Genomic DNA, 22,894 nt, shown 5'->3' on the forward strand with positions numbered 1-22,894 from the left:
TGACCTTCAAGGTAGCAATAAATCTGTGAATGCCAAGGGAGTCTTGAATTAAATTAGGCTGTTAAGGTCCTCAACTAGTTCTCTACATAGTTAGAACACAAACCTAAGTCTCTTGACATTCATTCCAGGCTCTTCTCACCCCCAGCATAATCACTGATGTCCCTTTAAAAGTCATAAGTTCTTTTCTCTTCTGAAGCCTCATAATGAGGTGTCTGATAAAACAGCAATTAAGCAATATCTTTGCCAATAGACAGCTTAGAACTATGGTACATTCATTCATTCATCCATCTGTTCATTCTGCAAATGTTTATTGAGTGCTTACTATGTTAACAAGCGTTGTTCTAGGCCATAGGGACATTCGAATTAAGGGAGTCTTGACAATTAATTAAGTAGATTCAATATGTTTAGGTCAAATGTTCACACATGCTACAAAGAAGAAAATAGAGGGAAGTGTCAGGAGGTGAAGGTGGACAAAAGGAGTTTCTCTAAGAAGGGGACATTTAAACACAAGCACCCTGCAAATGGAAGCAGGAATAAGGAAAGAATGAATGCAATGTGAGTTGCCGGTAACTCTCGCATAGCCTTCCAGATCTGATTCCTTGGCCTTTTCCTTGAACCAGGAAGATAACAAGGACATAATGCTGACCAGGTTCTCCTCCAAGGCAAAGAAGGCACAGGGTTGGCAGGACCTGACATTAGCAAGCTGAGGTGGTAGTCACCAAACCCTGCCTTTCAAAAAGGAAACAACAGATTAGGGCTTCCCATTTTCATAGCAGACCTTTAAATTCCTTTGATTCTGTCTCTCTTGTAAAGATACCACACACTGACACACACTTACAATATGGGAACATGCATACATATCAGTATGTATGCATGTGTCTAACAAGACACTTCTATACTGCTTTTGGAAGCTTTGAGGCCAACTCTTAGAACTTCTATTATTTCACCAGATTACTTTTGGGTCAATCTACTGCTACTGCTGCTAAGTCACTTCAGTCGTGTCTGACTCTGTGCGACCCCATAGATGGCAGGCCACCAGGCTCCCCCGTCCCTGGGATTCTCCAGGCAAGAATACTGGAGTGGGTTGCCATTTCCTTCTCCAGTGCATGAAAGTGAAAAGTAAAAGTGAAGTCACTCAGTCACGTCTGACTCTTCTCGACCCCATGGACTGAAGCCTACCAGGCTCCTCTGTCCATGGGATTTTCCAGGCAAGAGTACTGGAGTGGGGTGCCATCGCCTTCTCCTTGGGTCAATCTACCAAGGCCAGTTGTGCATTAGTTTGAGCATTCTTTGGCATTACCTTTCTTTGGGATTGGAATGAAAACTGACCTTTTCCAGTCCTGTGGCCACTGCTGAGTTTTCCAAATTTGCTGACATATTGAGTGCAGCACTTTCACAGCATCATCTTTTAGCATTTGAAACAGCTCAACTGGAATTCCATCACCTCCACTAGCTTTGTTCCTAGTGATGCTTCCTAAGGCCCACCTGACTTCACATTCCAGGATGTTCAGCTCTAGGTGAGTGTGAGTGATACATCTTCATGATTATCTGGGTCGTTTTTTGTACAGTTCTTCTGTGTATTCTTGCCACCTCTTCTTAATATCTTCTGCTTCCGTTAGGTCCATACCATTTCTGTCATTTATCGAGCCCATCTTTGCATGAAATGTCCCCTTGGTATCTCTAATTTTTCTTGAAGAGATCTCTAGTCTTTCCCATTCTATTGTTGTCCTCTATTTCTTTGCATTGATCACTGAGGAAGGCTTGCTTATCTCTCCTTGCTATTCTTTGAAACTCTGCATTCAAATGGGTATATCTTTCCTTTTCTCCTTTGCTTTTTGCTTCTCTTCTTTTCACAGCTATTTGTAAGGCCTCCTCAGACAACGATTTTGCTTTTTTGCATTTCTTTTTCTTGGGCATGGTCTTGCTCCGGGTCTCCTGTACAATGTCACGAACCTCCATCCATAGTTCATCAGGCGCTCTGTCTATCAGATCTAGTCCCTTAAATCTATTTCTCACTTCCACTGTATAGTTATAAGAAGAAGAACTAAAGAGCCTCTTGATGAAGGTGAAAGAGGAGAGTGAAAAAGTTGGCTTAAAAAAAAAAGTTGGCTCAACATTCAGAAAACTAATATCATGGCATCCAGTCCCATCACTTCATGGCAAATAGATGGGAAAACAGTGGAAACAGTGGCTGACTTTATTTTTCTGAGTTCCAAAATCACTGCAGGTGGTGACTGTAGCCACAAAATTAAAAGACGCTTGCTCCTTGGAAGGAAAGTTATGACCAACCTAGACAGCATATTAAAAAGCAGAGACATTGCTTTGCCAACAAAGGTCCATCTAGTCAAGGTTATGGTTTTTCCAGTAGTCATGTATGGATGTGAGAGTTGGACTATAAAGAAAGCTGAGCGCCAAAGAATTGATGCTTTTGAACTGTGGTGTTGGAGAAGACTCTTGAGAGTCCCTTGGACTGCAAGGAGATCCAACCAGTCCATCCTAAAGGAGATCAGTCCTGGATGTTCATTGGAGGGACTGATGTTGAAGCTGAAACTCCAATACTTTGGTCACCTGATGCAGAGAGCTGGCTCATTTGAAAAGACCCTAATTCTGGGAAAGATTGAAGGCAGGAGAAGAAGAGGATGACAGAGGGTGAAATGGTTGGATGGCATCACTGACACAATGGACATGGGTTTGGGTGGACTCCTGGAGTTGGTGATGGACAGGGAGGCCTGGCGTGCTGCAGTTCATGGGGTCGCAAAAAGTCAGACACGACTAAGTGACGGAACTGAACTGAACTCAACCAAGGCCAAAGAACTTGGTTGAGAGGATGAGGCAAAAGCTATTTGAACACAAATAGTGTGAAATCCTACCACTAAAACACTAAACAAAAGCCATGCCAAATAACTCTATCCAGTTCAGTTCAGTTCAGTTGCTCAGTCGTGTCCGACTCTTTGTGACCCCATGGACTGCAGCATGCCAGGCCTCCCTGTTCATCACCAACACCTGGAGTTTACTCAAACTCATGTCCATTGAGTTGGTGATGCCATCCAACAATCTCAACCTCTGTCATCCCCTTCTCCTCCTGCCTTTAATCTTTCCCAGCATCAGGGGCTTTTCCGATGAGTCAGTTCTTCACATCAGGTGGCCAAAGGATGGAGCTTCAGCTTCAGCATCAGACCTTCCAATGAATATTCAGGACTGATTTCCTTTAGGATTGACTGGTTTCATCTCTTTGCAGTCCAAGGGACTCTCAAGAGTCTTCTCCAACACCACAGTTCACAAGCACCAATTCTTCGGCACTCAGGACGAGCTAACAATTTCCAGACACTAATCTGTTTCTGAAACTTAGCTAGGTCCCTCTGATGCCATTTAAGACAATCTGAGACACAGATGTGACTGATACTCCACCCGTCACCCATCCTCTGAAGCCATGTGGGCCTCCCCCTGCATTTTTTATGAAAAGCATTGGTTCTTGAGTCAGACCTGGGTGCAAATCTCACCTCTCTATTTTATAGGAACTTAGGACAGGGGGTTAATTTTATTAACTTTTTTTTCCCTCACTGCACAATCTTCTCCACCTACTCCATATTTCCAGGGAAAGATCAGATTTCCTTCAGTATTTTATTCTATTAGTCACTTCATGAGACCTCCTAGGGGAATTCTGGAGTAACAGTGATAGTGAAAGTTGTTCAGTCATCTCTGACTCTTTGAGACCCCATGGACTATACAGTCCATGGAATCCTCCAGGTCAGAATACTGGAGGGGGTAGCCTTCCCCTTCTTCAGGGGATCTTCCCAACACAGGGATCAAACCCAGGTCTCCCGCATTGCAGGCGGATTCTTTATCAGCTGGGGCACAAAGGAAGCCCAAGGATACTGAAGTGGATAGCCTATTCCTTCTTCAGGGATCTTCCCAACCCAGGAATCAAACCAGAGTCTCTTGCATTGCAGGTGGATTCTTTACTAACTGAGCTATCAAGAGGAGCCCCACGGAATAACTGTGGATGGTTCCAAACTGTTTTCTAAGGATTTTCTGTTTCTCTGTCTCATAGACTTTTAAAATCTTGTCATCCCAAGAAATTCAGTTTGCATACCATGTTCATCAGAATGGAAGTTTGGATCTTTCTGCTTAACTATTCTAGCTGATGACTTTCATCGTCAAGGCCACCCCCAGGGTCTGAAATGACTTTGCCGTGCTACCCATCACTTTTGTGTTACAGGCCAGAATGAAGAAAGGCAGAAGGACAAAGCGAGCCCCTCCAAGCTGAGTCAGCTCTTTTTAAGATGCCTTCCCAGAATCCCACAAATCCCTCCACTTACATCTCACTGACCAACACTTAGTTAGAAGCCCACCCATCACTGCAGGAGATACAGCAATGTGCCTGGTTCAATATAAGAGCCTGTTATTAAGGAGGAAGTGGAGAAGAAATGCTTGGGTCACCAGTGTTGTCTGCCCTGGGCTGGATGCTACCGTACTAGGGATGTGGATGTGGGAGGTAACCAATACAAAGGTCCCACATTAAATGAGGATCTCGCAGCCTCTGAGTCTGGTTCCTGGCATCTTTGCACCTGATTTAAGGCTCTTCTGCCCTTTTTCAAAACTCTCTCCTTCTTCAAGACCCAAATGATATGATATTACACCTTAAGAAAATCTTCTTTACCGACCACCCTCTGCCCCACCTCTCACTCTCTGTTTTTCCTACTGGTGTGCTTTTCACATCCATTGTAATTCTGTCTTTACTGAGCTTGCCAGAGCAAGAGCCAGAATAAGAGTACATCCCTGTGCTAAAGTAAGTGCTAGTCATTTATTTATTCCTATTATTTCTCTTTTTTCCCCCTTGTCTTTCTCAAAAAACAAAGTCCATTTTCTGTATTTTTCTCTTTCCTATTCTCTTGCTTGTTCCTTGGGCCCGCCAGGGACATTGGAGGTAGGTCACCACTGAGTTATTCTGACTTTGCATCTATTATATTAAAGCTTCAGAGGCAGAAATGGATTGCTAATGGGCCTGAAAAGTCAATACAGCTCCCAAACTGTCTTAGGAAATAGTTTACACCCTAAGAGAATCTGATCTAAACTATGCCATTTCAATGCCCTAGGAAATGAGAGTTCCCCTTATACAAAACCAGGATGAAGAGTGTGGCAAAGTACAAAAAAAAAAAAAAAAACAAACAAACAAACAACTGATCCTTTGCTGAATGCATGTAGATTTCATATGAATTGTTGGAGTTCTCATGTTATATTCAGGCAGCTTTTTTAAACAGAATCTTCAAGGTCACATCATCATGTTTAAGATAGATCACCAAGGAACAGGGAAGACTTTAGTTAGGAAAGAGCAGCTGGGACACAGGCCTTCTGGGCCTCCATAAGCCCTTCTGGACCCAAAACTTCCTGCTTGTTTTATTTTTTTAATATATCCTTGTTGGAATATAATTGCTCTCCAATGTTGTGCCAGTTTCTGCTATATGATGAAATAAACCAGCTGTATGTATTCACATATCTCCTTCCTCTTGGACCTCCCTCCTACCACCACCCACCCCGCCTCCCACCCCTCTAGATCATCACAGAGCACCGAGCTGAGCTCCCAATGTTCTACAGTAGCTTCCAACTAGCTACCTGTTTTACACATGGTGGTATATATATGTCAATCCTAATCTCCCAGTTTGTCCCACCCTCTCCTTCCCCACATGCCTGGGTCCACATGCCCATTCTCTGCATCTCTATTCCTGCCCTGGAAATAGGTTCATCTGTACCAATTTTCTAGATTCCATAAGCATGAATTAATGTATACCTGTTTCTCTCTTTCTGACTTATTTTACTCTGTATGATAGACTCTAGATCCATCCTCACCTCTACAAATGACCCTATTTCATTCCTTTTAGTGGCTGAGTAATATTTCGTTGTGTCCTGCTTGTTTTCTCGGTTTTATGTCTTGGAGGTGGTGTAGGGGAGGGGTGGGGACAGGGCAGTAAATGTGTGGACGAGCTTTCCAGGTGACGTGAGCTGACTGCAAGCCTCCTAAGAAGAAAAGCCAGAAGGCGTAAAGGAAAAATTAAGAGCAAAGCCTGAAGTGACAAAGGGCAAGCCACTTCTTGCAAGGCAGATTATCAAATTTCCTATCAATTTCTACATTTATCTCCCTTTTATTATACTTGATCCTTTCGTAAGTCCTGCTGAAATGTTCCTTACTTATCTTTGTGGGCTTTACTGTATAAAGGGAGTGGTCTCAGGTCAATACTTGGCTCCAGGGCTAAAGTAACAACAGTTTCTTCTCTGCCTTCCCATCCCCTCAGGTCAGGGTAGTTGCTGAAATTATTATTGCTGAGAAGACAAGAAGTATTTACTACTCCTGAGAAAGGTGATATTCTATAGTATAAGAAAAATAAGACAAAGTTGTCTCCAAAGAAGCAACTGGGGTACAATGGAAAACACCTTATATTTTGAGTCAGAAAACCTGGGTTTGGACCCCTGTTTTTGTTGCTTCCAGAGTGACCCAGAGCCACATACTTAACTTTCCTGAGCTTCGGTTTCCTCAACTATAAAAGGGAGATAATAAAATCCACTTCACAGTGATGTCATAAAGATTAAATGAGATTTTGACCTATAAACACAAACAGCATGTCCTGTATTAGAGTAGGTGATTACAAATCCTGACTCCAGAAGAGCAAATTCCAGAGCAAAGATCCTTATATTCTTTTCCTAAAGCTAGTATTACCTCCTCTTTCTAGAACATTCTCCACAAGGTAACCATATACCTCCTAAATACCTCGAGATGTTGACTGGATTTCAGAAAACTACCATCAATGCGTTCATATCAGGTTCCTGACACTAAAGCACTCTCCCAAGCATTTGTGGGATATGGAGTCAACCAAGTGAGACTCACCATATTTGGGAGATAACAGTTTATTTGGGGAGACAAGACTAAACTGCTGGGAAAGTGTCAGCAAGCAATAATCCTCATTCCAAGGATCAGGGAGCCAATGTGGGGTTTCAGCCAAATTACTGAGCATGTCTATTCCATGTACATGTCCAGGAACAGAGAGGAAAGGGTACAGAGAGGGCCCTCTGGTCCACTGAGCCCTCTGTGCAATGGATTTATGCCAAAGCTTCCTCTTTATCACCTGGTCATCAGAAGATCCCACTTTGACAAACAGATCACAGTAGCATTTGGGGACCCAGTTACCAATTCAGAGCCATTTCAGTGTCTAGTAAGTTCGTGAAATGTCTGAAGATTTTCTTTCCCTTCAGCGCACAGTAAATGCAGTAAGTGGCCAAAGGCCCCTTTGGGGAAAGCCTGGAGGAATATTTACAGAACGTGGTTGTAGCAGGTTGCATGTAGCCGAGTATTCGTGCAGCCGTGTTGCACATCCTCTAGGGAGCCAGCCTCCCCGTCAACCAAGGGACTTGGGCTCTGTGATCTGGCTTAAGCCTCAAAACAAGTAAGAAGCTGAAACTCTCTAGTACGTTCAGTAATTAAGTTTCTGGACCTCAGATCTAGAATATCTTCACTACACTGAGAAACTAATATTCTAGTGGGCTGCCCATCTACTTCATTCCTAGACACAGAGTAATCAATTAGGCATGGCCAAAGAGTCCAGAGGGCTTCCCTCGTGGCTCGGCGGTAAAGAACCCAGCTGCCAATGCAGGAGACTCAGGTTCGATCCCTGGGTCAGGAAGCTCCCCTGGAGAAGGAAATGGCAACCCACTCCAGTATTCTTGCCTGGGAAATTCCATCAACAGAGGAGCCTGGAGGGCTACAGTGCATGAGGTTGCAAACAATCAGATGCCACTTAGCGACTAAACAATAAAAACAAAGAACCCAGAAGGTCATTCTGTTGACTTCTTTGTCCTTCATGCCTATTTCAGTAGTCGTGTCTACCTTGTATCTTGCAGTTAAAAGCTACTCCTTGGCCACTCATTTTCTAGGATCTCCAAACCAGAGAGCACATTTAGCAGCTGCTCTCCACATCAGTCACCATAATACTTTTCAAACATGCTGGTGCTCAAACCACTAATATGTTTGCCAACTCTCTCCTTAATAAAGGAAAGAAATAAAGGCACTGTCCAGGGTCTCTTGGGGCTTTGGTGGGAGTGGGGAGGAAGGGTCTGCGGTCAGCCTCTGATCAATCCATTCCCAAATTCCCAACCCATCAGACATTTGGAGTGAATCTTCCACAGGATGCTCCAACATCTCTTTATATAGGCCACTGTTGATTCAAAATTCCAGCCACCACTCAAGTAAACTGATTTTCGAAGCCAGTGCTAACATTAGATCCATTAACTCTGGTAGGTGCACCCAGATAATGCATTTGTTTTGATCCAGTTTTATTTTATTTTATTTATCCTTTGGCATGCCATACCACTTGAGGGACCTCAGTTGCTTGACAAGGGATCAAACCCTTGCCTCCTGCATTGGCAGTGTGAAGTCTTAGTGTCTGTACCAACAGGGAAGTCCCATGATCCAGTTTTATATTCTGTTCTTTTTGTCCCTTCCTTACAGTACTCTTGCCTGGAAAATCCCATGGACGGAGGAGGCTGGTAGGCTGCAGTCCATGGGGTCACGAAGAGTCGGACACTTACTGAGCGACTTCATTTTCACTTTTCACTTTCATGCATTGGAGAAGGAAATGGCAACCCACTCCAGTGTTCTTGCCTGGAGAATCCCAGGGACGGGGGAGCCTGGTGGGCTGCCGTCTATGGGGTCGCACAGAGTCGGACACGACTGAAGCAACTTAGCAGCAGCAGCTGCAGCATACATGTTTCACCCAGATTTATGCTGATATCAATTAGTAACATCTTGCATTTATTTTGGAGTATAAACGATTTTTTTTTTTTCAGGTCAGACAGAGGCAAAAGAGATGGGGGCTGGGAGACTTGAGGAGAATAGGTATCCTTTGAAAGATGCCGGCTTTAGGTGAGGTTATGACCGGTCTTAAAAACATAGGGAAAGCTGATCTAGTCGACTCTAGAAGAGCAGGCTGCTTCCTTTAACAAGGGAGTCTTAGAGAGACTTGGAAGTTCAAATTTCAGTTTCAAACAAGTCAACCAGGTAGAAACTTGGTGGATCCATGACTTAAACTTATGTTATAATTCTACAGCCTACACAACCAAATTCTGAGTCAAATTTTCATCTAGATTCACTCCGCACATGGTAAGAGAATCTTCCAGGCTGGCTGTAAAAGCGCCCTGGTTTTCTGAACCCTTGAGTTGATTGTTTCACTTTGTCATTGTCCATGTGTGAGTTCTCCAGTGCAGCTGGAAGAAGCTATTTCACACCCAGGCTCTTGAAGTTACCATTATCACCATATTAATCAAACCCCATAGTTATTTAGTGCCCAAGGCACTTGGCACAGTAAGCTCTTTATCGCAATCAGCCACAGGTGACAAGTTTATCATATTATCATGCTATGGATGAGTAGTAACCCGTTTGCCATTGGCAAGGACTTCAGCATTGTGTTCAAGACTGGGGGGAAAAAAAAAAAAACATCAAATCCCAGACATTTTTAAGAGGCCTGTGACCACTTCCATTACCAAATATTGTACCAGCCAGGGTCCAATCGGGCTTCCCTGCAGCTTAGCTGGTAAAGAATCTGCCTGGAATGCGGGAGACCTGGCTTCAATCCCTGGGTTGGGAAGATCCCCAGAGAAGGGGATACCCATTCCAGTATTCTGGCCTGGAGAATTCCATGGACTGTATAGTCCATGGGGTCGCAAAGAATCAGACACAACTGAGCGACTTTCACTCACTCACTCAGGGTCCAATCAGGAAGAGTCCACAGAAGATATATTAACAGGGAAAAAAAAAAAAAAAAAGAATTGATTATGCAAATCCTAGAGGGCTGATACGGAGAAGGCAATGGCAACCCCACTCCAGTACTCTTGGCTGGAAAATCCCATGGACGGAGGGGCCTGGTGGGCTGCAGTCCATGGGGTCGCTAGGAGTCAGACACGACTGAGCGACTTCACTTTCACTTTTCACTTTCATGCATTGGAGAAGGAAATGGCAACCCACTCCAGTGTTCTTGCCTGGAGAATCCCAGGGACCAGGGAGCCTGGTGGGCTGCCATCTATGGGGTCGCACAGAGTCGGACACGACTGAAGCGACTTAGCAGCAGCAGCAGCAGCAGAGGGCTGATAAAACAAAGAGAAAATATTGAGCTTTCATGTTGATGATAACTGGAGAAAGCAGCTAACCAGTTAAGGCTGGGGAAGAGGGAAACGGCTGAGATTATCAGAACTAGAAGCTTAAAGTAGGACCTTCAAGAAGCTGGAGCTCATACCACTGAGAAGAGGACACACTTGTGTGCTGCCAGTTCCGCCTAGGTTCATAAAAGAAACTCAGACAGCTGGGACTTAGTCCTCAGGACAGAGTGGCTGCTGCCGATGTTGTCCAGCTGCTCGTGGTACCTCTGCAGGGTCACAATAAGGCTGCTTCCAAGGTAAGATGCTCTTGCTGAGCACTGCCGATAGTATAGAAGTAAATAAGAAAGTGGAAGTACCTTCCTTCCTCCTCCCTCCCAATGTCCTTCCAGAATCCCCTACTGAAGAACCTAACAGGAACCCAGATGACAAAGAGGCAAGTTTGTTTATACAGTCAAGTCCTACCACCGGCATCACAGAGTAGAAGCTACAGGGTGACTTGGAAAGAAAAAGCAGCAGTTCAATAACCAATACAAACAGATCTTACTAAAATGGATGCAAGCAAAATAGAAAACCTGTATGTTCTGTCATTAAATAAATTTAAGCAGAAATCAAAAATCTTTCTACAAAGCAACCTGAAAACCCAGATGGTATCATCAGCACATTTGGCCAATTAGTCAAGGAGAAAATAATTCCAATTATACACAACTTCTTCCTAACTCATCCTATGAAGCTAGCATAACCTTTATAATCAAACTCAACAAGGGTTTGATTATAGTACACAAGAAAAACTGTATTTCTATTTCATTCATGCACATAGGTGTAAACATTCTAAACCAAATACCAGTATAATGAATCAAGCAATATGTTAAAAAGGATAATAAATCTTACCACACTGGATTTATTCCAAAAACACAAAGTGGATTAAATGTTAGAAAACCAATTAGTGCAATTCAACACATTAACATATTAAACCAAACAACATTCAAACATCTCAATAGATGGAGAAAAAAAGTGCTTGGTAAAATTTAATGCCCATTCATAAGGGATAGAAGTAATTTGTTTAAAATGATAGCTATTTAAAAATATAAATAATATAATACAGTACTTAAGCGTTGGACTTTGAAAACTTTCCCTTTAAGATATGAACCAAATGAAAGATTCTTCTAGGAACTTACCTGGTGGTCCAGTGGTTAAGCTTCTGTGCTTTCACTGTAGGGGGCACAGATTCAATCCTTGGCTGGGGAACCAAGATGCCACATGCCCCACAATGGAGCCAAAAAGAAAAACTGTTTAAAATTCCTTTATCACCATTTCTTTTCAACATATATTAGATGTGTCAGCCAATACAGTAAAGCAAAGCACAGAAATAAAAGGAATACTGAATGAAAAATAAGAAATTGCAGTATCACTACATACAGATAATTGTATACATAAACAACTAGAATTCTTAGAATTAATTTAAAATTTTTCAATTTCTTTCTATATAATCAACATACAAAAATTAATTTAGAAACCATTCTGAGATGACAGTCATTTGTATTTGACTAACACTCGCATGGTAATTATTTATAAAATAGTTTTCAGTTCAGTTCAGTCACTCAGTCGTGTCTGACTCTTTGCGACCCCATGAATAGCAGCAGGCCAGGCCTCCCTGCCATCACCATCTCCTGGAGTCTACTCAAACTCATGTCCACACCAACTCATTGAGTTGGTGATGCCATCCAGCCATCTCATCCTCTGTCGTCCCCTTCTCCTCCTGCCCCCAGTCCCTCCTATCATCAGAGTCTTTTCCAATGAGTCAGCTCTTCGCATGAGGTGGCCAAAGTATTGGAGTTTCAGCTTCAACATCAAGTCCTTCCAACAGATATTCAGGACTGATTTCCTTTAGGATGGACTGGTTGGATCTCCTTGCAGTCCAAGGGACTCTCAAGAGTCTTCTCCAACACCACAGTTCAAAAGCATCAATTCTTCGGCGTTCAGCTTTCTTCACAGCCCAACTCTCACATCCATACATAAAAATAGTTTTAAAACCAACTATTTGAGGGTATTAGAGGGCAACCAAAAGCAATCAGAAATGGAGAGAGTCAAATTTCTTACACACATGACACTTTTTAAAGTCACTTTCCATTTACAGTTATTACAGAACACTGGTTAAATTCCCCATGTTGCACAATACAACATTGCTACCTTACACCCAACAGTTTGTGCCTCTCACTCCCCCACCCCTCTATTCCCCCTCCCTTCCCCACTGTAACCACTAGTTTGTTCTCTATATCTGTGAATCTACTTAAAAGAGTCAAACCTTGAAAGAAAGGAACTCCCCTGAGTCTGTTTCTGCCCAAGGATACTCTATAGTCCACAAAACATGAAACATCTGGATGGCAAACAGAAAGCTTCCAACTTACTGCCTTCAAGAGTCAGGAAATGGATTTCCAGAGCAGCTGAATAGTAAGAGGAGAAATCCTGCAAAAGAAAAAGTGAAGCATGAAGACAGTCTCCAAATCTACATATCATTCCACCCAAATCCTTGACTAGCTCTTGAACTGCATGTCTGGGAGAAATTCTAAGGAAACCAATGGGAAACAACAGCTGAATGAGGGCCGAGAGAGTAAACAAAGATTTCAACTCTTGTTTGCTCCAGGGAGAACAGTCTGGAGTTTGAACCCAGTCAAGTAACTACCTGCTGGGTCAAAAATAAACATTCTTCAAAGGAATATAACAGAATCCAAAGTCTCTACAATGTATCATCAATAATGTCTAGTTTAAATTTTTTTTTAATATTAGACAAGAGGGAGTGGGAATAAACAAAAAAACTGTGACCTAGAATCAAGAAAAAAAAATCTTGTCTATATAAACCAATGTATAGATAACTCAGATGTTAGCATTAGCAAGCAAGAACTTAAAGAAACCATTATAAATATGTCCAAAGTCTTTAAGTAACTAATGCCATAATGAAAACAAACAAAAAAACAGAAATCTCAGTAGAGAAAAAATACTATAGAAAAGAAAGTAATGGAAAAATTTTAATTAAAAATTACAATATCTGAAGTTAAAAGATGACTAGGTAGCCTTAACAGTGCATTGGAGACAATAGAAGATTGGGTCAGTGAACTTACTGATAAATCATTAAAAAGTATCCAATCTTTTGGAAAAAGAAGAAAATGTTTTTGAGAAAGGAACAGAACCTCAATAATCTTTAGGACAATATCAAGAGGTCTAATACACATATGATTAGTGTCCCAGAAGGAGAGGCGAGAAAGACCAGGAAAACTATAAATAATTAGAGATATATGGGCAAAACTTTTCCAAATTTATGTGATAAACATAACACTATACATCTAAGGAGGTCAGCATATCCTAGAAAACATAACTACAGTGAAAAACTGCACAGAGGTAAACTACAGTAAAAATGATGAAGTGAAGTGAAGTGAAGTGAAATCGCTCAGTTGTGTCTGACTCTTTGCGATCCCATGGACTGTAGCCCACCAGGCTCCTCCCTCCATGGGATTGTCCAGGCAAGAGTACTGGAGTGGGTTGCCATTTCCTTCTCCAGGGGATCTTCCAGACCCAGGGATAGAATCCGGGTCTAGAGATAAATAGATAATCTTGAAAGTTATCAAAGGAAAAGGATACGTTGCATACAGAAAAAGAACAATAGGACTCACAGCTGTTTCATATAAAAAACAATGAAAACCAGAAGACCATTTAAAGACATCTTTAAAGGGTCAGAGTGAAAAAAATTATCCCAGGATTCTATATCCAACGAAAATACATTTTTTAAAAAAACGATGGTGATATAGACATTTTTAGAACAAACAAACAAACAAACAAAAACTGAAAAAGAATTAGTCATCATTGAACCCAAACTACAAAAATGCAAAAAGAAGGCATTTCCTGATGGCATAGTGGATAAGAATCTGCTTGATAATTCAGGGGACGAAAGTTCAATCCCTGACCCGGGAAGATCCCACATTCCACAGAGCAATTAAGTCCATGTGCCTCAACCACTGAGCCCATGTGCTACAACTACGAAAGCCCACATGCCTAGAGCCTGTGCTCTGCAACAAGAGAAGCCACTGCAATGAAAAGCCTGCACAGAACAACGAAGAGTAGCCCCTGTTCTCTGCAACTAGAGAAAGCCTATACAAAGCAACGAAGACTCAGCGCAGACAAAAATAAATAAATGCAAACAGAAGTTGTTCAGATTGGAAGTAAATGATACCAGATGGAAACTTGGATTTACTGAAAAGAAAAAATAAAAAGCACCAAGAGTGGCTAATTGTGGGCAAATATGGCTCAGACAGTAAAGAATCCACCTGCATTGCAGGAGACCTAGGTTCAATCCCTGAGTTGAGAAGACCCCCCTGGAGGAGGGCATGGCAACCCACTCCAGCATTCTCGCCTGGAGAATCTCATGGACAGAGGAGCCTGGAGAGCTACAGTTGATGTGGTCACAAAGAGTCGAACACAGCTGAGTGACTAAGCACAGCAAAGCATAGCTATGCCAAACCTAGACAGCTATTAAAAAGCAAATACATCACTCTGTCAACAAAGGTCTGGATAGTCAAAGCTACGGCTTTTCCAGCAGTCGAGTACAGATGTGAGAGTTGAACCATAAAGAAGGCTGCACATTGAAGAATTAATGCTTTCAAATTGTGGTGCTGGAAAAGACTCTTGAGAGTCTCTTGGACTGCAAGAAGATCAAACCAGCCAATCCTAAAGGAAATCAACCCCAAATATTCATTGGAAAGACTGATGCTAAAGCTGAAGTTCCAATCCTTTGGCCATCTGATGTGAAGAGCCAACTCATCGGAAAAGACCTTGATGCTGGGAAAGATTGAAGGCCAAGGGAGAAGAGGGTGGCAGAGAATGAGATGGTTGGATAACATCACCACCAACTCAATGGACATGAATTTGAACAAACTGCAGGAGATAGTGAAGGACAGGGAAGCCTGCCATGCTGCAGTCCACAGTTTCACAAAGAGTAGGACACGACTTAGTGACTGAACAGCAACGTAAAAGACTATGTTTTTTTTCTTTCAATTTCTTTAGAAGGCATGTAACTGTTTCAGAAAAATTATGCCACGCTATTATGAAATTCTTAAGATATATAGATGTAATATATAAAACATCAATAGCACAAAGGATTCAGGAGAGTTAGTAGAACTATATTTTTGCAAGATCTTAAAATTTTGTGTGAAGTGATAAAATGTTAATTCTAAAAATATTCTGATAAGTTGAGGAGGTATTTTATAATCCTTAGAGAAACCTCTAAAAAATAACGCAAATGATATATCTTAAGGATTCAAAATAAATGAAGGTGGGGGACGGAGTCAGGAAGAAAGGAAAGCAGGGAGGTAGGGAATAAGAGAAGGAGGAAGAGAGGGAAGGGAGGGAGGAAGACTTAACTTTGATTTTCACAAAGGAAGGCAGAAAAGGAGAAAAAAGAAAGAAAAAGCAGATGGGATAAATAGAAAACAAGTGTCAAAATGGCAGACCTAAATCAAACCATATCAACAGTTATATTAAATGTTAATTGACTAAACACTCCAATTAAAAAGCAAAGATTGTCAGACAGAATTTTAAAAGCAAGATCCATCTGCTGTGCATAAGAGATGTACTTTAAATCAAAAGACACAGATGGGTTGAAAGTAAGATGACAGAAAAAGATACACCATTGCAAACACTAATCATAAGAATTCTGGAGAGGCTATATTAATAACAAAAAAATGGATGATTTGGAATGGAAATCATGATGGTATGATTTGGAAATGGAAACACAATGGATTTCAAGAGAAGAAGCATTACCAGAAATAGAGTGATTTTTCACAATGATTAAAAGATCAATTATCAGAAAGACATGACAATCATAAGTCCCTATGCACTTAATACAGAATTTCCAACTACATGAAGTGAAAACTGACAAAACAAAGGGAGAAATAGACATAGTCTTGATAACTGAAGGTTAATACCATCCTCTAACTGTAGGACAACTAAACAGAACAATAAAATATGGACAATCTGAACAACATAATCAACCACCTTCACCTAACTGTCATTTATAGAACGCTGCACTCAATGACAGCAAAGTATGTCAAAGGCCACAAGGAACATTCACCAAGATTTACCAAGATACACAGGGTCATAAATCGAGGCTCAATATACCTCAGAAAAATGAAAGGGGATCCATGTAGCATACTTCAGGTCTACCACAATAATGTGAACACATTATTATGGGATTGTAACTTAATGCAATAATTTTTTACTATATATTTATGTAGGTATATATATATAAATATATATATATATATATACATACATATTTTAAAAGATGTTATATTTTATTTGAAAAAGCAAACAGGTCAAAATGTAAATAACTGGTGAATCTGGTTTAAAGATATATGAAATTTTTTACAACTTGTCTATAAGTTTGAAACTATATTTTAAAAAACTATACATATATAAAATAAACAATAAGAATTTAGTGTAGAGCACAGGGAACTATGGGGCTTCCCAGGGTAAAGACACTGCTTGCCAACGCGGGGGACCTGGGTTTGATCCCTGGGTGGAGAAAATCTCCTGGAGTAGAAAATGGCAACCCACTCTAATATTCTTGCCTGGAAAATTCCATGGACAGAACAGCCTCGTGGGCTACAGTTCCTAGGGGTCACAAAGAGTCAGACACAACTGAGCATGCACACACAGGGAACTATATTCAACATCTTGTAATAAACTATAATGAAAAAGAATCAAAAAAAGAATATATATATATATATATATATATATATATATATATATGTATAACCAAATTACTTTGTTGTATACCTGAAACTAACATAATATCCTAAATCAACTATAGTGCAACAAAAAAATTAGAAAAGAAAATTAAGCAAGTTAAAATATTGGGGGCTATTCCTATGTTCCAGCAAACAGAAAAATTAAATATTTTAAAAGGCAGTCTCCTCTGTCCATGGGATTTTCCAGCCAAGAATACTGGAGCAGGTTGCCATTTCCTTCTCCAGGGGATCTTCCCAACCCAGGGATTGAACTTGGGTCTCCTGCACTGCAGGCAGATTCTTTACCATCTGAGCCACCAGGGAAGCCCTATTTACATCAAAGTACCTAAAAATACGTCTTGATGGGGAGAATTATAAAACTTTGTTAAAAGACATCAAAGAAGACCGAAATAGAGTTGTACCTTATCCATTAACTATAACACTCAATATTGTATGGTTTAAAATACTCCCTAAAATTTGAGTATTTTTTGGTTTCTGGCTTTAGAAGTTTTGAGGGGTTTATGTTTTATTTTGTAGATTTGGTACTATTGAAATAAAACCTCAAAGAGGACTTTTCTGGGGTGGGGGGAACTTAACAAGTTGATTCTAAACTTCATATGGAAATGCAAAAGGTCAAGATGAAGCAAAATACTCTAGAAGAGGAATAAAAGTAGGAGAACCTGTTCTGCCAGACTCATTATAAATCTACAGTAATTAAGACAATGTAATAATACTACAGAAGATACCTCCATGTATATGGATTCTTGACTTATGACAGAGGTACCACTGCAGATTATTGGTCAGAATTTATCAAATGATCTGAGATAACCATGTATACATTTGGAAAAAGTTGAGTTGGACCTCTAACACAGAATGCACAAAACCCAAATTAGGATGAACTAAAGATCAAACTACTAAAAGCAAAACAATATTTACAAACAGTATAGAAATGTGGGTCCCAAACTATTCACCAAGGTGCCCTAGGACATAGCATCACAGTGGTATCATGGATATTTACATTTTTGAGGGAAACACAGGCATACTCGACACTGTACAAATGATCAACTCTGGATGGATCCAATACTAAATCAAGCTACAGTCCCTTCCGATGGCATCGTATCTTTGCGAAGCTGAGTTTTCAGCAGTTGCCATAATTAAAAGCAAATCCCCCTAAAAAACAATATGAAATAAGAAAACTTAATCTGAGATTTCAGTAGCTGTGCAATGCCCAACAGGCTCACATATCCCCTTAGTAGGTGATTACAATTACTTAAAAATGAAAACTACATGATTTTTCTTTATATGGGTATTATCTTTTCAAAGGACTACAAAGTAGCAAGAACATAAATGTTCAGTAAGTTCTCTGGACCTAGCTACCTAATAAATGGAAGTATTAGGTATTCTTTGGACCTAAGCATACCGTGAAAAAAATAACCAGGACATTAAAAGGAACCATGAACTGAGAAATTTAAGAATCTTTGATATAGGAGAATAAAATGTGACCCCAGATTAGAAAAGAATTTCTTAAATGGGAGACATAAGGCATTAATCATAAAGGAAATAAAACATAAATTCAAATCCCTTAATATTAAGGACTTCTAGTCACAAATGATACCATAAAGATACTGAAAAGGCAAGTCACAGAGTGGGGGAAGATGTAAATAATGAATAAAACTAACAAAAGACACTCTCCAGAATATATAAAAACTCCTACAAATCAATAAGATAGTAAAAACGTTATAGAAAAATGGGCAAAAGACTTCAGCCTGTCAATAAATAGGAAATTCATATGGAAAACAAACTTATGGAAAATTGCTTATTCTCACTAGAAATCAGCAAAACACAAATTTATGCATAATTACAAGGTAAAACTATAAAACCTCGAGAAAAAAAAATAAGAAAAAACTTGTGACTTGGGTAGGCAAAAAAAAAATTTTTAGATAGGGTATGAAAAACTCAAAGTATTAAAAAATCAATAAATTGGACTTCATCAAAATTAAAAGCTCCACTTTAAAAGACACTCTTAAGAAAATAAAGTATTAGCCACGGGCCAGGAGAAAGTATTTGCAAAACACGTATCTGTTAAGAATTTGTCCAGAATATACAGAAAACTCTTGACTCCTAACAACAGCATTATAAGAAAGCAGCTAAACTTTTTTAATAGGTAAAAGATTTAAACAGATGCTGTACCAAAGCCAACACAGAAATGGCCAATAAGTGTGTTAAAAGATGCTCAACATCTTTGGCCACCATGGAAATGTAAGTGAAAGTAAAATATCACTACAAACACTATAATAGCTCAAATTAAAAGGACAAAATATACCAAGTGTTGGCAAGGGTAAGAAGCAATCAGAATTCTTACAAACCACTGATATGTAAAGTGTAAAATGGAGAAACCACTGTAGAACTGCTCAATGGTTTCTTCTAAAGTCAAAATTACACGTATCCTATGATCCAGCAATGCCACTCCTACGTATTTGTCCAAGAGAAATGAAAGCATATACCCCCAAAAATATGTGTACTAATATGTCTCCAGAGCTTTATTCATAATTGCCAAAAACCAGAACTGCAAATTCTCTTCAAAAAGAGAAGGGATCTATTGGAATACATTCATAAAACTGAATACCAGACAGCAGGAAAAAGGAACAAACTATCCATATATCCTATAACACAGATGAATCTCAAAAGCATTCCGCAAAGCAGAAGCCAGACACACACAAAAAAGTCTTTTCCAGATAATTCCATTTACCGAACACCTGGAAAAGGCAAACCTACAGTGAGAGAAGAAAGATGAGTGATGGGGTGGATGACAGGACAGAGAACTGACTCCAGAGGGCCCTGAGGGAACGTCTGGGTGATGGGCATGCTCTATGTCTTGGTTCTGGTGGAGAATACATGACGGGTATACAGTTGTCCATAGTCATCAAACTGTTCACGTCACAAGGAGGTGCTTTACAGTATGTAGATTACATCTCAATAAATCTGATTTCTGAAATTTTAACTAAGGAAATCTGCCTGAGAACACAATGAGATATCCTTTATAAGTGATCAGATTGGCAAATTTTAAGTCTGTTGATATGAAGCGGTGGTGAGGAGGAGGAGCCGCCAGGAGCACTCACAAATGGGGTGAGCAGCTGTAGGCGATGCTCTGATATGGAACCTAGTGTGTGAGGAGTTTATGAAGGACCAGCCTCTGATGGCAATGGCACCCTACTCCAGTACTCTTGCCTGGAAAATCCCATGGACAGAGGAGCCTGGTAGGCTGCAGTCCATGGGGTCGCGAAGAGTCGGACACGACTGAGCGACTTCACTTTCACGTTTCACTTTCATGCATTGGAGAAGGAAATGGCAACCCACTCCAGTGTTCTTGCCTGGAGACTCCCAGGGACGGGGAGCCTGGTAGGCTGCCGTCTATGGGGTCACACAGAGTCGGACACGACTGAAGCGACTTAGCAGCAGCAGCAGCCTCTGATAAATGGACGGGAAGAAGCAGGCGAGCAGAGAGGAAAGGCGCAGGTGGAACAGAGCCTTGAGGGGGCGCTGTGGAGCCCCTCCACCAGCCATCCCTTTGCTCCCCAACCCTACAGCCTGGTGGGCCGCAGTCCATGGGGTGGCAAAGAGTCGGACACGACTGAGCGACTAAGCACAGCACAGCACTACAGCCCCCAGATCCAGACAGTCCTGGGTGGGCATGTTCTAGGGCAAAGGGCTCCGCGTGGGGCCGACCGGAAGTGGCTGAGCTGAGCAGCAAGAATTTCTAGAAGGGATCCCTGCAGCCATCTTTGAGTCTCCCACAGGAACAAGCGCACCTCTTTGTGTTGTGAGACTTAGACAATCATTCTGGGCACCAGTTGGGTGAAGGTGGAGAGGTACCCGCCATGTGACGCAGCCTTCCACTCCTAGGTCCACATCCCAGTGACATGTCCCTGTGTGTTTTGAGGCTAAATGCCTGTCACTGCCCTGTTTGTTCATCTGGCTGAAACCGGAAACAACTGAAAAATCCATGCTTGAAAGATCACGGGAGTAGACTGTGGTATATCCATACAGTGGAATCATCAATAAATGATTATAGATCAATAAAATTATATCCATTGATACAAATAAAATGTATATAACCCATATATCAAGAATAATGAACAAGCTGTGGCAACAAGATTCATGTGGGTGAATCTCATTAGTATATGAAGGCACAAAAACGACATACAGTGTCAAGACTGTTAGCAAAACTAAACCCTACAGCTTGGGGATAAATAAATTATAAGTCTACAAAGGAAAAGAAATGGTTTTCACAGAAGTCCGGGTAGTTACTCCAGACCAAGGACAAGTGGTGGTGCAAGAACTCGCCGGCCAATTCAGGAGACATAAGAGATGAGGGTTCAATCCCTGAGTTGGGAAGATCCCCCAGAGGAGGGCATGGCAACCCACTCCAGTATTCTTGCCTGGAGAATCCCATGGACAGAGGAGCCTGACAGGCTACAGTCCACAGGATCACAAAGAATTGGACACAACTGAAGCGACTTAGCACACACACCCACACACACACACACACACACACCAGGGAAAGAAACTCAAGTTTCGCCCATCCATGGGTATTCACTTGATGATGATTAATCAAGTTGCATATATGTGCATGATACCTCTCTTTTTACATTTTTTTCTCACAGTAAAAAGAGGAAATGGCACACACATAATGGTCTGAGGAGCTGGGCAGGTTTGGCCTGTAAAAAAGAGAAGGTTTAAGGCTCATGTAAAGATCACTGAGAATCTAAAATGCTGTCCCACTGGCTCAGAAATAATTTCAGCCATTCCTCGGCTTGTGTGATCCAAGACCCAGAACAAGTAATCTGGGACAGGTAGACCAGTGACCTCAACCTCTCTTCCAGCTCTGAGGTCAAAGGTACAAAGATCTAGGCCTTTATAGTGAAATAGGAAGTGCACAAGCTGACGCGAGTCAGGAAGTCATTCCACATAAAGGAATAGAGGATGAATGAGCACATGTTTATTTTTAAAATGAGTATCATTTAATGGACTCTGTTAATGGACTCTGTGTTACTCTGCCTTTTCTACTTGGGGAAATGCCTGCTTTTACACAGAGTGCAGTTTGCAGCTGAACCTGTTCTGCTTGTGGCCGTTCAGGGCTCTAGGCCCTGGAAGAGACTCTGCTTCTCCCTCTGAGGTAGAACATTACTGCATGGCCCAAGGCATTTCCAGCTGCCCTGAGCCTATCAGGGACTGTGCAAGGCCTTGTCTTCCCCACGATGGCCAACCAGGAAGATGCAGAGCAGGGAGACCCAGGCAAGGGGATACTAATAGGAAAGAACAAATCCGACTCCATATTGGATCTATTTCTTTTTCTTTAGCCTTTGTTTTCTATTGTTTTTGAGATAAGAATGTTGCTAACAAGCCTGAAATATATAAAATAGCTCATTCTCAAGGCTCTGACTTTTAAAGGCCTAACACTTTCACATTCATATAGAGATAAAAAGTTGCAGAACAGAGAATAACCTTTGTCTTGCTGGAGGTTTACAGGAACATCAGTGACCTGACCAGCATGGACAGCTGCAAGAAAAAAGGACTCCTACACCAAGAAGTTTGCAACAACCAACCACATCTCCTCCCATTTTAGTATACAATAAGCCTAAATTCTAACTCAGGTAAGATGGTTCTTTGGGACACTAGTCCACCATCTTCTTGGTCTACTGGCTTTCTGAATAAAGTCACTATTCTTTGCCCCAACAACCCATCTCTCAATTTACTGTCTATTATACAGCAAGAGGTATGAACTTGGGACTCAGTAACCCTGCCATTGATCACAATGACCAGCACTGGCTCAGTGTCTTGAATGCATTTCCTCATTTAAATAATCAAGCTCTGTTATGCCTTCAACCTATACTGCCATATTCATCATGACTCAGAAGATTGATCCACCCACATTTCCCAGAGCAATCAGGAGCAGTCTGGCAAAAGGTGAGCACACA

The sequence above is a fragment of the Bos indicus x Bos taurus genome, chromosome 27 (genome assembly GCF_003369695.1).
Source record: "Bos indicus x Bos taurus breed Angus x Brahman F1 hybrid chromosome 27, Bos_hybrid_MaternalHap_v2.0, whole genome shotgun sequence".
Classification (NCBI taxonomy): domain Eukaryota; kingdom Metazoa; phylum Chordata; class Mammalia; order Artiodactyla; family Bovidae; genus Bos; species Bos indicus x Bos taurus.